Source organism: Loxodonta africana, chromosome 3, assembly GCF_030014295.1.
Source record: "Loxodonta africana isolate mLoxAfr1 chromosome 3, mLoxAfr1.hap2, whole genome shotgun sequence".
In the NCBI taxonomy this organism is placed as follows: domain Eukaryota; kingdom Metazoa; phylum Chordata; class Mammalia; order Proboscidea; family Elephantidae; genus Loxodonta; species Loxodonta africana.
In genome coordinates this window covers 129,004,658-129,020,384 of record NC_087344.1, presented here as the reverse complement: position 1 = coordinate 129,020,384, position 15,727 = coordinate 129,004,658, and positions in this window count along the sequence as shown.

The following is a 15,727-nucleotide window of genomic DNA, read 5'->3' as shown; positions in this document are numbered from 1 at the left end:
AAACACAAATAATGAATGTTGGAGAGGCTGTGGAGAGACTGGAACACTTCTAAACTGCTGGTGGGAATGTCAAATGGTACAACCACTTTGGAAATTGATTTGGTGCTTCCTTAAAAATCTAGAAATAGAACTACCATACAATCCAGCAATCCCACACCTTGGAATATATCCTAGAGAAATAAGAGCTTTTACATGAACAGATATATGCATACCTATGATCACTGCAAAAGTGTTTCCAATTGCAAAAAGATGGAAGCAACCAAGGTGCCCATCGATGGATGAATGGATAAATAAATTATGGTATATTCACACAAGGGAATACTATTCATTGATAAAGAACAGTGAGGAATCTGTGAAACATTTCATAACATGGAGGAACCTGAAAGGCATTATGCTGAGTGAAATTGGTCAGTTGCAAAAGGACAAATATTACATAAGACCACTATTAGAAGAACTTGAGAAATAGTTTAAACCGAGAAGAAAACACTCTTTTGTGGTTACGGGAGCGGGGAGGGAGGGAGGGTGGAAGAGGGGCATTCACTAATTAGATAGTAGATAAGAACTACTTTAGGTGAAGGAAAGACAACACACAATACAGGGGAGGTCAGCACAATTGGACTAAACCAAAAGCAATGAAGTTTCCTGAATAAACTGAATGCTTCAAAGACCAGGATAGCAGGGGCAGGTGTCTGGGGACCATGGTTTCAGGGGACATCTAAGTCAACTGGCATAATAAAATCTGTTAAGAAAACATTCTCCATTCCACTTTGAAGAGTTGCGTCTGGGGTCTTAAACACTAGCAAGCGGCCATCTAAGATGCATCAATTGGTCTCAACCCACCTGGATCAAAGGAGAATGAAGAACACCAAGGACACAAGGCGATTAGGAGCCCAGGAAACAGAAAGGGGCACAGGAACCAAAGACTACATCATCCTGAGACAAGAAGAACTAGATGGTGCCCGGCTACAACCAATGACTGCCCTGACAGGGAACACAACAGAGAATCCCTGATGGAGCAGGAGAGTAGTGGGATGCAGACCCCAAATTCTCATAAGACCAGACTTAATGGTCTGACTGAGACTTGAAGGACCCCAGTGGTCATGGCCCCCAGACCTTCTGTTGGCCCGGGACAGGAACCATTCCCAAAACCAACTCTTCAGATGTGGGTTGGACTGGACAATGGGTTGGAGAGGGATGCTGGTGAGGAGTGAGCTTCTTGGATCAGGTGGACACTTGAGACTATGTTGGCATCTCCTGCCTGGAGGGGAGATGAGAGGGTAGAGGGGGTTGGAAGCTGACGAAATGGACACGAAAAGAGAGAGTAGAGGGAGACAGCGGGCTGTCTCATTAGGGGGAGTGTAATTGGGAGTGTGTAGCAAGGGTTATATGGGTTTTTGTGTGAGAGACTGACTTGATTTGTAAACTTTCACTTAGAGCACAATAAAAATTATATTAAAAAAAATGATGTTGTAGACGAACATTTAATGACATGGGGTATATTACGTGAAGGACCAGGTTATAGAACATTATTTATAGTATGATTTCAATTACATAAAACAATGTAGAATTATAGCTACGACAGAAAAAAGTGCTGTTATGGATTTAATTTTGTCCTCCCAAAATATGTGTTGTAAACCCTAACCCCATACTTATGGTTGTAATCCCATTTGAGAATAGGGTTTTCTTTGTTATATTAATTAGGCCATAATCAGTGCAGGGTGTGTTTTAAGCCAATCACCTTTGAGATATAAAACAAGTAGATTAGGCACAGAGAAACAAGCAGAGATGGGGGAAGATAGAAGCCAAACCTCATGAAGATCGCCAGGGAACCAAGGAACAGAAGCTTAAAGAGACGAGGACGTTCTCTCCAGAGCCAACAGAGATAGAAAGCCTTCCCCTAGAGCTGGAGGCCAGAATTTGGACTTCTAGCCTCCTGAGCTGTGAGAAAATAAATTTCTGTTTGTTAAGCGCCCCCGCCCCCAAAAAGTAATAGACAATAACAAGAGCCTGGGTTCCTCAGACTCAGCCCTTCTCCCCCAACCAGGGCAGCCCCTGAGGCATCTCCTTGGAGTTCAACAGTGTCTAGGATGCATGGTTCAAAAAACCATTACTCTGGTGTCCAAATTTTGCCCTTAGGTTAACCTATAGAGAGTAGCATACTAAGACTGTACTATTTTGCTCCCTTGTAGAATGCTTTTTGCAGTTAGCTTACTTTAAGATACTTTATAATAAATAACTGAACGAAAAACCAGACCCATTGGTGTTGAATCCATTCCAACTCATAGCAACCCTATAGGAAAGGGTAGAACTGCTCCATAAGGTTTCTAAGGTTATAAATCTTTACAGAAGCAGATTGCCACATCTTTCTCCCATGAATGGCTGGTGGATTAAACCACCGACCTTTCAGTTAGCATCTGAGCACTTTAACCACTGCACCATCATTTATAATACATAAACCCCCCCCCAAAAAAAAACCAAACCCTGTGCCTTCGAGTTGATTCCGACTCATAGCAACCCTATAGGACAGAGTAGAACTGACCCATAGAGTTTCCAAGGAGTGCCTGGCGAATTCAAACTGCCGACCCTTTGGTTAGCAGCCGTAGCAATTAACTACTATGCCACCAGGGTTTCCAATAAATAAATGGTGGTGTGAAAATCATAAATGTACATATTTCAGTAGAGATATTGCCAAGGGTATTACCCATGAAGAAGTCCCCAGGTGGTGCAAATGGGTAAGCACTCAACTACTAGCTGAAAGGTTTGCAGCTTGAACCCACCCAGAGGTACCTTGGAAGGCAGGCCTGGTGATCTTCTTCCAAAAGGTTACAGCCCTGAAAACCCTATGGAGCAGACCTACTCTGCACACGTGGGGTTGCCATGAGTTGGAATTGACTCAGCGGCAACTAACAACAGCAAAAATTATTGATGACATTTCTTATCTGCGGAAGACTAGAAATTAAGAAACAGTGCTCTTCTCTGGAACATTTTTTTTCCCATTTGCTTTATCATATGGAACATTATGAATCCTGAAACAAATCCATGCAAACTCTTTAGTTACAAGTGAGGAAAATGAAGTACAGTTACAGGGAAGAATAGATCTATTGGTGAGGACGGTGTTGGAAACATCTGTATTTCAAGGTTAGCCATGGCGTAGCTCCTGTCATCTAGCCTCCATCGTTCTTAGCATGAGCTATGGTGTCTTCACTGGAATAGCCCCTACAGTGTGGTTTGAGCCTTGTTCCTGGCTGCATCATCCTCTAATACTGACCTTCTGAGCACCTAATATCCTTTGTTAAAGGGTATTTCTCATTAAACTAGCCAGAATCAGTTCTGTTGTCTGTTTCTAAGAAGCCTGTCTTATTCAGAATAAATAGCTATATGCAGATTACATGTGTAGCTACAAATACACATATAGCTATCTTTTTTTTTTTATAGATAAATAGGTAATAAAACCTCTTGAAGTTACAAGTGTGATTTATGTCTCTGAAAATATGATCCTGTCAGCCTCCAGTTTTATTTTCTTCTCCAAAGAGAAACAATCTCTTGTTCTTAAGATGAATAACTTCTAAAAATATCAAGAAGACTTGACTTATAATTGGGATAAGAAGGTGAAAACACAGGACTTTATAGGTTAAACTAAGAAGTTTATTTCCCTTAAAACCCAAAACCCCCAAGTGTCTTCAGTTTGTCCTACTGTGGGGGCTTGCGTGTTGCTGTGATGCTGGAAGCTATGCCACCAGTATTCAGATACCAGCAGGGTCACCCATGGAGGACAGGTTTCAGCTGAGCTTCCAGACTAAGACAGACTAGGAAGAAGGACCTGGCAGTGAAGAGGACTTGAAGCACTTAGAATGAAGATCAAAGACCACAGCCTTCGGTATGGATTGCACATCAACATAAAGAAAACAAAAATCCTCACAACTGGACCAATGAGCAACATCATGATAAACGGAGAAAAGATTGAAGTTGTCAAGGATTTCATTTTACTTGGATCCACAATCAATAGGCATGGAAGCAGCAGTCAAGAAATCAAAAGACATATTGCATTGGGTAAATCTGCTGCAAAGGACCTCTTTAAAGTGTTGAAGAGCAAAGATTGTCACCCTGAAGACTAAGGTGCGCCTGACCCAAGCCATGGTATTTTCGATTGCATCATATGCATGTGAAAGCTGGACAATGAATAAGGAAGACCGAAGAAGAAATGACGAATTGACGCCTTTGAAATGTGGTGTTGGCGAAGAATATTGAATATACCACAGACTGCCAAAAGAAAGAACAAATCTGTTTTCGAAGAAGTAAACCAGAATGCTCCTTAGAAGCAAGGGTGGTGAGACTGCATCTTACATACTTTGGACATGTTGTCAGGAGGGATCAGTCCCTGGAGAAGGACATCACGCTTGGCAGAGTACAGGGTCAGTGGAAAAGAGGAAGACCCTCAACGAGGTGGATTGACACGATGGCTGCAACAATGAGCTCAAGCATAACAACGGTTGTAAGGACGGCTCAGGACCGGGCAGTGTTTCGTTCTGTGTGCATAGGGTCGCTATGAGTCGGAACCGACTCGACAGCACCTAACAACAACAAAACCAAAAAACCAAACCCACTGCCGTTGAGTCAATTCTGACTCATAGCGACCCTATAGGACAGAGTAGAACTGCCCCGTAGAGTTTCCAAGGAGCACCTGGTGGATTTGAACTGCTGACCTTTTGGTTAGCAGCTGTAGCACTTAACCACTATGCCACCAGAGTTACCTTATTTCCCTTGGTCTAAACTAATTCTATGAAATTTCATAGCTTCTCTCAGCAAACTTTCAGCCTGCTGTTATGGATTGAATTGTGCCTTCCCCCAAAAATATGTTAGAGTCCTAACCCCTGCACCTGTGAATGTGATCTTGCTTGAAACGGTCTTAGAAGATATTATCAGTTAACATGAGGTCATACTAGAGTAGGATGGATGCTAATCTAATCTGAGTGGTGCTCTTATAAAAGAAGAGAAGAGACAGAGGGAGACAGATAGAGGGAAAAAGCCATGTGAAGACAGAGGCAGAAATGAAGTGATGCTGCAGCTGCAAGCCAAGGAACACCTGGGGCTACCAGAAGTTGGCAGAGACAAGAAAGGATCCCTCCCTGGAGCTTTGGGAGAAAACATAGCCCTGACAACACCGCGAATTTAGACTACTATCCTCCAGAACTGTGAGACAGTAAATTTCTGTTCTGATAAGCTGCCCAGTTTGTGGTATTTATTACAGATTACGGCAGCCCTAGGAAACTAATACAGTTGCTAACCACCAGTTGCTATAGAATCAGCTCCAACTCATGTGACCACACGTACGTCAGTGGCTGATCTTTTGGAAGTAGACTGCCAGAACTTTCTTCCAAAATATCCCTGGGTGGACTTGAACTTTCTGCCTTTTTGTTAGCAGCCAAACTTATTATCTATTTGCACCACCTACAGATTCCTATAACTGCTAAAGAATCGTGAAAATTCCATTGACTATAAAGTTTTCTTCTAATGTGGTATAGATAAAAATTTAAAATACAGCAATATCAATAAGGAGCAGAGCCAGGACAGGGCCTGACCCTGGCCTGACATCTTGGTAAAGACCCATCCATCAGGCTTGGGCCAGGCATGCAGGGTCTGCTCCTGACATCCTTGGCTAGGCTTTTTGAACCGTGGGAATAAGCACTGAGATGGTTAACACTACTCCCTAAAGCTAGCAGTTACTCATTGAGAGTCATTTTGGCCCAGGCAGTCATGAGTTCTATAAGTCCACCATGGAAGAAAGGGAGAGAAGAAAAGGGATCTAGTCATTTTCAAGTCACCATAGGCTGGAGAGAGATCTGCCACTTTCCTTACCCACAGGGCCCACTCAAGCCCATCTTGGCAAGGGCAGCTTGGACAACACAACCAAATGTGCCTGCTCCCCTCTTTGAACATTTCCGGCATTTCTAGCTGTCTTAGGGATGAACACTTAGTCCTCACCGCTCATGTGCCCATGGAAGGAAAGGAATTTCTACTTCACTCTCCAGGACCAAAGAATGCAGAAGGAACGCAGTCTACTTCCCTATGTCCTTCACTCCCTTCTGCTCTGGGAAGGAGAAAGACACTTATCTGATCAGTGAATTTGGAACTGAGCAAACCTGGCTTGATATCTTTTTCTTTTTCTTTTCTTCCAATTTTCCAGTCTCCAGAAGCTGTGTCTGTCAGTGTTCCTGTTTCTTATAAATTGCAGGGGCTTGTCCCTGTGGAAACCCTGGTGGTGTAGTGGTTAAGAGCTACAGCTGCCAACCAAAAGATGGGCAGTTCGAATCCACCAGGTGCTCCTTGGAAACCCTATGGGGCAGTTCTACTCTGTTCTATAGGGTTGCTATGAGTCAGAATCAACTTGACTGCAACAGGTTTGGGTTCTTTTTTTTTTTTTTTTTGGTCCCCGTGGCATAAAATTATGGTTGCATACCTATGTCAGTGATTTGTTGGAGAAATCTTAGAAAATGAGAGAGTATTAGTGAACTTGTTTTGCCACAAATCTAAAGCCATTTTTAGAGTCTCATTTGAACTTTGGCAGGACCTAATGCAATGGCAGATGTGGGGATGGAGGGATAGCAATTATCCTGTCCTCAACAGTGGATCAGCTTGACTTAGTATCTCTTAAGGCATGCTGTTTAAACTGGCTAATTAAAACAGGCCAGAGGGCACACTGTGGCATGCCAGAGTGTGTGGAAGGTAGGGGTGTCTGATAAATTCCATATCAGATGATGAGAGCAGAGCCTAGTGTTAACCTTCTGGTGGCCAGGATTTCTAAATTCCAGCCATGAAACTTGACTTCCTGTACATCACCAATGCTAAAGCAGTATTAGAAAACTGCCAACCAACTACACTGAGAAGATCCAGGAACTGTAAGTGATGAGAGAAAACAAGTGATGAGGCCATACCCATTATCAGGTGTGATGTGAATGTGGCTTTTGGTGCTCCCTTGGTTTACAAAGAACTTGAAAGACAAGGAAAGATGTCCATAGTGTGTATGTTGAAAAACTAGAATTCTGTGCTTTTTCTGGCCCTAGGAATAGATTCAAGAGAAAGAAGAAAGGCATAAAGACTAGTCCTCCTCCAATTAAGCCTGGAAATATTAAGAGAGTACTTTCCAATTATGAATTTAAACTGTAAAATCACTCTCATTAGAAGTTCATATTTACTGGTCAAAATGTGAAGAGCATGAAGCTGGACGAAGTTTTTTTTGTTGTTGTTCTTTCAGAGGAAGAACAGCCAAACTCAATAAATCTTGACATTGATTGAGCATTGTGCTCTTTTAAAGAACAGCATATATGGTATCGAATTGACAATAGCAACTTGAAAGGTTAGACAAGAAACTTAGGGGGCAGCAAATTCATGTTAATGGTAGAGAAATAATTTGGAAAAAGAGGGTGAGAATAGTTATGTGACTTGAAGAATGTAATCAGTGTCACTGGATTGTGCATGTATAAATTGTTGAATTGGTGTATGTTTTGCAGTGTATATTTTCAACCACAAAAGTAAAATAAAACACATTGTTTTAAAAAATAAATAAAGCTGGGCATTGGACTAATTAGAAAAATGAAAAACAAAATAATCTATTGCAAGTTAGTCCCTGGATTGGGGGCTATTATTAAAGCAGCTTTTATTATCTATACTTTGTGTGGTGTTACCTAAAAATTACCCAGTCTGACCTATAAATGAAGCCCTGGAACTCTATGGCAGAGTGCCTGAAATGGGAACGAGATGAAGACCCTGAGTCAGCAAACCCTCTCCTCTCTATCAGGCAGTCTGTGGTTGCCCCTGACGCAATCTAGGGCATGGCTCCCCAATCATTTCCAAACACCAAGGGAAATACTTTATTGGTCTTAGATGAAGGTGTTATTTTCCTTTTATCGTTTATTCTTTTTCCTATGTAAATTTGCACAGACACATTTTGTCACAAAAACTTGGTTTGAATAGAAGTGTATTCTGTAAAATAGGGATTATTCTTCTACTGTGACTGAGGTTTAAGTATTTGAGAAAGGGTATTTCTTCTGTTTTATATACTGAATCTTCAAAGTCAACAAACTCCAGAAAATAGTTCATCTGAATAGCCACTTTGTTTAGGCTTCATATGGAAATAGCTTTAGCCCATTAGCTACCCTGCAGATAATAAAGTTATGCTGTAACAAGAAGACCACAAAAAAAAAAAAAAAAAACTCTCAGCAACTTCTATAAGTGCATCTTTTTTAACCAATGACCTGATTCAACTGGCTATGAGCCCTGTAATTATCACTAATTAGTAGGAATTTAGCAAAGAAAGCTCCAACTTTTCATTTTGGTGAAGAAAATATATGATGTGTAAGGGAAAAAATTATAACATTAATTAGTTTCTTTCAAGGAGCGAGAAATTCTGGAAATGTGTGAGACTGTGAAGTACGGTGATTGTATGGCCTTTCAGTCCCTTAACTGTTAGATTACAGTCACTGCTTTTCCTCTTGGTCTTTAACTTGGGTTAAGAACTGCAAGTTCAAAGAGATGTTTGTTTTGAGAAGGGAGTTTCTAATGGGTCCAAAGTGTAATCCAGTCTGTGTGTATGCTGGTTTAGAAAGTGCCTTGGTAGGGGCGACATTTTCAGCTGTGGCAGCAAAATTTCTTTATCTTCGTTGAGCACTGGATTTGCTTTAGAATGATATTTTTAAAATTCATTAGACCAGTAATAATGCAGTGGCATTTAACCTGATACTCAGACGGCGATGTGTATTCTCATCACCGTGGTCCGTTTATATAGTTACACAAGGATAAAGGGCCTTTCATTCTGTTCTCTGCCTGATCAGCTGAAAGCTACTATTAATGTTTTTTTTAGTCACCCATGTCCCAACTGCACATTCCTTAGCCCATAATAACTCATGTTTCCGGCCAGAACCCTGGTCTAATGGTTTTTCACATTAATACCCACAGGCTGGTCAAGTTGGATTGGGGAGCAAAGCCCAAATACAGATTTAAGAAGGACCAAACTGCCTCACTCTCAGTGTGACTATTAGTTCCCAGCTCAGTGTCTGGCACGTGTTGGTGTTGTTAGTTGTCGTAGAGTTGATTCCGACTCATGGCCACCTCACTCCATAGGGTTTTCAAGGCTGTGACCTTTCAGAAGCAGATCGCCAGGCCTTACTTCTGAGGCACCCCCGAATGGGTTTGAACCACCAACCAGTTAGTAGTCTAGCACTTAACCATTTGCATCCCCCAGGGACTATATCTGGCACATAGGGGCTCACTAAATATTTACCGAATGCATCAGTGGATAAATGAGTGAAACTACTAGGGTGGCATGATTTCCAAATGTGCAGTGGGTTGGGATGATCCAGAACTAAAAGCACAAAATAAACTTTTACTAATTTCTATTTCATTTTTTAAAAAGGTTTTCCTGAAAACTTGAACATTTCATGTAAAATAAAAAGTGCAGCAATTGGTGAATACTAGCCAATCACATTTCTCTTAGTTTGAACAGCAAGCTTTTCTTAGTTCTACTGGAAACAATTTCATGTCTTTTTGGCAACTATCTGATCAGGAATCTCCTTTATACCTGTTATCCCTGCTTTTGAGATTACATCTGTTCTTTTGGGGGCTGAGTTGAAGGTGGGCCCTTGATATTATCGTCATTCTGGATGCTCTGAAACTTAAGACAGCCTGGCTTGAGATAGCCCGGCGGTCTTAACTAATTTATGGGAATTTGAATAAGGTTAGGTAACTCAGCTGTGTGCTTTTTTTCATTCGTGCATTGTTGGAATGGCAGACAGAAGAAGGAAATATTTATGGAGATTGTGGTTGATAGGTGCCATCGAGTCAATTTTTGACTCATAGTGACCCCCTGAGACAGAGCAGAGCTGCCCCTTATGGTTTTCTAGGCTGTCATCTTTATGGAAGCAGATCTCCATGACTTTCTTCAGTGGAGCTGCGGGGTAGGTTTAAACCACCAACCTTGAGGTTAGCAGCCAATTGCTTAACTGTTGCACCAGCAGGGCTTCTTTTATGGACATATTCCCCTATCAGTTCCTTTACCTATTTAGTGAGTTACCCTTTCTCTAGTCATTGCCTAGGAGAACAAATGTGATAGGAGAAAGCAGAAAAATAGATTTTCTTCCTAACTTTTGTATTATGAGAGGCACAGTAAAATTATACAGGGGATTATAGAAAACCCTATGGGACAATTCTACTCTGTCACACGGGGTTACTATGAGTCCGAATTGACTTGATAGCATCCAACAACAACAACAGCATAGCTGTATAACAAGAGCTCTGGAAGGTTTGGAGAGAAGGCAGCATCCAGGAAAAATTATATCGTGGGAAATAATTGTAGGCCAATCTTAGAGAAAGTCGCCCTGCACCCTGGGCTCAGCCTAGGCTGGAGAGCAGAGAAGGGAGATGCTAAAGGAGCAAAAACCCCATATAGGTTTATGAAGTTCAAAAGAAGATAAGAGACCTGTGTCTCGTCTCCCAGGTAAAGTCTAGATAAAGTAGGAAAACCCCAGGGAATCAATGGCCTTGGAGAGTCTCACAGATGCCCCACTGTGGTGGGAGCGGTGGTATGCTTCCTAAGAACCAAGCAAATTAGAGACCCACCAACTTGAAGGAGGCTTCAAGGCGAGAAAAAGAGCACAAAGGTGAATGGGTCATATGAGATGATGGATGTCTCAGCACATGGTAGCATGAACAGAAGACGTTGAGGATTAGATAGACTTCCCCATATCCTCCAACCCCAATGCTTTGGATCTACAGAAGCTTCTGCAACTTAGGTACAATTGCAGGTAACGATTTGGGAATATCCTAGAATTGGATGAATTTTTTTTTCTACCACTGTCGTAGAAGGTGAGATTGAAAAAAAGATCGTTTAGTTGTAGAAAAATAAGTCTTTGTTTCTTTATACACACGTAGGCTAAATTTTAGACTCGGGACACTTAATAAAATAGCGATGGTTAATGTCTGTTGGATGCTCATTGTTTACTGTAGTTTTACACAAATAACACACACACTATACTTTTTTGCAAACTGCACAAACCCCACGCGTTATTTTCATAAGCGTGCTATGCCAATATTTTTTACATGTTGCTGACTTCAATTTCATTTTTTTTTTTTCTGTCCAATGAATTTAATGTTACTGGGAAAAGCTAAATTTAGGGTAGGTATTTTCCTAAAAACAAGTGCAACCAATGGTGAACTGGATGGACCTGTGATGGAAACGGGACACCATGTTGAAACCAAAGAGTATGAATGCACGAAGAGCTAGAAATTGGTAAGAAAGAAATGATCCTAGGCCTAAAACTACAAGAACGAGATGTTGTTTACATTTTATTGCTTTCATAAATCTTAAACATAATTGTTGATAATCAATGTCTTTCAAATCAACAAATAAAAGTCAACAGAAAAAATCGTGCTTTCATCTTAAAATAGGCCATTTTAGTTTATTCATTCACTATCATCATCAGTGGTTCTCATTCTCACACAAAGGCCATTACTTTTCACGAATTTAGAAATCCAGGTGAAACTCGCTTTGAAATCTGGGATTCCTCTTTCATTTGCCAGAACCTTCACTTTGATCTGAATTGTGACAGTATAGATTGCTTGATTTTGTTCCCTTTGAGAAATAATCTACTCTTTCAAGTCTTTCACTCAGGCCATTTCACTTTGGGCCCATGATGTATGCGCCTACACAGATTGATTTTCTCCAGCTCTTTTTCTCCTTTCTCCTCTCCAAGGCCATTGCTTCCCTGGGGTTTTCCTACTTTATCTAGACTCTACCTGGGAGACAAGACACAGGTCTCTTCTTTCTCCAACCTCAACTCTCTCACTTGCCGCTCTGTTGCTTGTTTCTTCCACCCTCGAAACAACGTTCAATTTGAAGTCAGTAGTGTGGGACTTGCATTTAATTCCTGCCATGATCCTGAAGAGTTCTAACATTTAGATTTATAAACTGAAAAAATGTGCACAATATACCTGGTAACTGGCTAGTACTAGTAAAGAGATTGCAAAATTTACATGTGAGATGTACAAGGAGCAAGGGTCTTTTTATATGCTTGCAAACATATGACTAAACTGACTTATGATCATTGATCAAAGACATTAGTGCTAGTAAGACATAATTCAAACCAAAACCCATTGCCATCCAGTGGATTCCAACTCATGACACCCTATCGGGCAGGGTAGAACTGCCCCACAGGGTTTCCAAGAAGCTGCCTGGTGAATTGGAACTGCTGACTTTTTTTTGGTTAGCAGCCCAGCTCTTAACCACTGTGACACCAGGGCTCTAAGACATAAGAAGACCCAACACTGTGAGTCAGAACCAACTCTGTGGTAGTGGGTTTTGGTGGCACAGTGGTGAAGAGCTATGGCTGCTAACCAAAAGGTCAGCAGTTGGAATCTACCAGCCACTCCTTAAAAAGCCTATGGGGCAGTTCTACCCTGTCTATGGCGTCACTTTGAGTCAGAATCGACTCAACTGTAATGGATTTTTAATGGTTTCACTTAAGATGATCTGATCTGGTTTTCCCATTCAACTGTTGAGCCAAGAGCAACAGTTTTGCTTTGTTTACTCCTCCAATTAAAAATCAGAGCTGGAAGATGACTGTGATAATTAGGTCAATGCAGATTGAATCAAGATTCCTATTGATAGCTGTTCGATGTCGTTTACCCCAGGGCAGGCTTCAGTTTGTTTATGCTTTCAGTTGATAGCATGTAATTTATGGACAACCAATCAGTAGTTGCAAGGATCCCACTGATGACTCAAAAATGATTATCAACTTAACAGGAACAAATGTACAGTCCCAATTGCTTATTTTCTGATTACCAGGGTACTTTTTTTTTTTACCAAACTTGATCCATGATTTTGTGACCCAGGCCTTTACCTTTATTAACAAATATGATCAAAAGTAACATTTTCAGACTATTGAATGAGGGTGAGGCCGAAATTCACTTCTGGAAATGCCATGAGACATGCGCCATATGTACATGGGCACGCTATGCCAAAACTTTTTACATAATTTTGTCATTTCTACAAGTTATATGTGCATGTGTGCATTATTTACATGGGCACGCTTTTTGCGAAAAATACGGTACTGCACAAGGCATTGTTTTAAGTGTTTTATGTTTATTGACTCATTTAGAGAGGAGCTTCTCTGCTTTTGAACTCTGTTTTGACTTTTACAGTATTCTATTTAAGAACATCTAAAAGTACTATGGTATACTTCTAGTAAGAACAAATTTTATTATTCAGAGCCTGCTAGTTTTTTTTTAAAAAGTAATTATTACGAATAATTTAAAACACATACAAAAGTAGCAAGGGTAGTATAAAGAACCCCAATGTACCCATTTGCCAACCTTAATCGTTATAGACTCATAATCAATCACATTTCATATTTTAAATTAAATTCTAGACATCATATAATTTCATCTAAAAATATTCAGTACAGATTTCTAAAAAAAATAAGGCTTAATTTTGTCAAATATCCAGTGTTCAGATTTCCCTAATTATCTCATACATTTTTTTTTTTTTACCCTCATGTATTCAAGTCAAGATCTAAACTGGGTCCGTACATTGCATTTGATTGATGTGTCTCTTAACTCCATTTTATCCTATAGGTTTCTTCTTTTTTTTTTTTCTTGCATTTTGTTTATTGGAGAATCCAGGTCATTTGTCCTGTAGAGTTTCCCACATTCTGGATTTCGCTGATCTTCGTTGTGTCACTTAACATGTTTCTCTGGCCATTAAAATGCCTGTGTTGTTGTTATCTACCGTGAAGTCACCCTGGACTCATGAGTACTCCAACTCATGGTGACCAAATGAAACCCTGCCCATTTATGATCCATCCCCAGATCCAACCACTGTGATTCACAGGGTTTTCATTGACTGATATTTGTAGGTCACCAGGCCTTTCTTCCTGGTCTTAGTTTGGGAACTCTGCTGAAACTCGTTCAGCATCATAGAAATACAGAAACCTCCACTGACAGATGGGTGGTGGCTGTGCATGAGGCTAGGAATTAAACCTGGGTCTCCTGCATCGAAGGCGAGAATTCTACCACTGAACCACTACCTCACATAATTTCTGTACTTACTGCTAATCTTTATTTTCGTTATTTTTCTGTTTTCTCCATCCTTTCCTCTACACATATGTCTACAATATCATCGAGCCCTGACTAAAAACAAAACAAAACAACTACAAAGCTTTGGTGGTAGGAGAAAATCACATTTATTTTCACTGACAATAACGTTTTCCCCTGCACAATTATTCTGGTGAATGAGCACCCCCCTTCTACCTCCACTCTGCAGTCTAACCAGACATTTATTTACAGACAACTCACCACTTCTTTCAAAAATCTTAAACAAAGATAAACATTAACACACGTAAAGCATTAATTTGTCTTGGCTTCTGAGTCCTTCTCCTGTGCTTCCAATTTCTTTTTGTTTACCAGACAATGACTGGTGCCCTGGGGTCTGCAATATGCTAATCTGTTCCCATTCACCATGGGATTGAGGTCATCCCTCAGGGAATAGGTTTTCATCTGATTAGACATATTGAATGGCTGATTTATTTCCATTCAGACCTTGAAGAAAAGACAGACTAGTGGAGTCTCCCTTGGGAGAAGGTGGGACTAATTCTAGTCAGCATTTGATATACTCACAGCTGAGAACTCTTGACAAAGAGTGGGGGAGGGAAGGTGCTCTGTTGTATTCAAAGCAGGTAGTTGCAGTTTAAAATCAGATAAACCATCCACAGACCAGAATACTGTAGTTCAAGTGCATGAACCCTGAAAAGTTGTTGTTTAGATTTGGCCTTCTGGGTGATAGAAGCATGGACTTATATCCAATTATTTGGCCTCAAAACTTTCTCGTCCTCAATACTCTTTAAAGCCTCTCCAAATTCTGTTACATAAGGTTAGTGTATGTATATACAAGACAGCTGAATATATTTTAAAACTGACTTTGCCATAAATAATTCCCAGTTGCATGTAGCTTCAAATATATTTTATTTTTTTTTTTTTTGAAGAGTAAAGTTATTTTTATTGCATCTGAGTTCCAGTATATAACATACGAATTTGCAAGCAGAAAAAAGACTTAGAGAAATGAAAACCCAGAACCATAATACTGGGAAAAGCATGTACTGTGTTTGAAAGTCAACTTTTGAAGAAGAATATAGATGTACTCAGAAGCAGAAACTGGTGAACATCACTGGATCCAGGGGCTTACTACCCAATAAACAAAGTAAGCACATGCTTAGGGCATCAACGAAACAGAGGCACCAGTTGTCCAAAGCAAAGACATATAGATGCCAAGCAGATAGAACACAAGCAAAAGCAAGTGCCGCAGTGGAAGGGAACTGGCAGGGCACTAAATGAAATTGATACCAGCTCCAGGGTGTGAGAATGTGCCGGCTGGAAATGAAGTTCACACAGGGTCACAAGGGTGCCCACGCACAAGGTTGTTTAAGCTATGAGGCCCCTATCACTTCAACACCTTTGTTGACATCTGTGTCGTACAATCCCATCCAGTGTAATTGAAATGTCTTATCTTGGTGGGTCTCTTAGGAGTATACTATTTCTTTCCAATAATCAAGAGGTAGGAGTGGTCTGTTTAGTTTAACTCTTGTTACATTCACCCACTAAAATTTTTATAATCCAGTTCATCTCTGAATGAATGATTTCTTTTATAAGGATCAGCACAAAGCTGGTTCCTACGAGGCAGAGG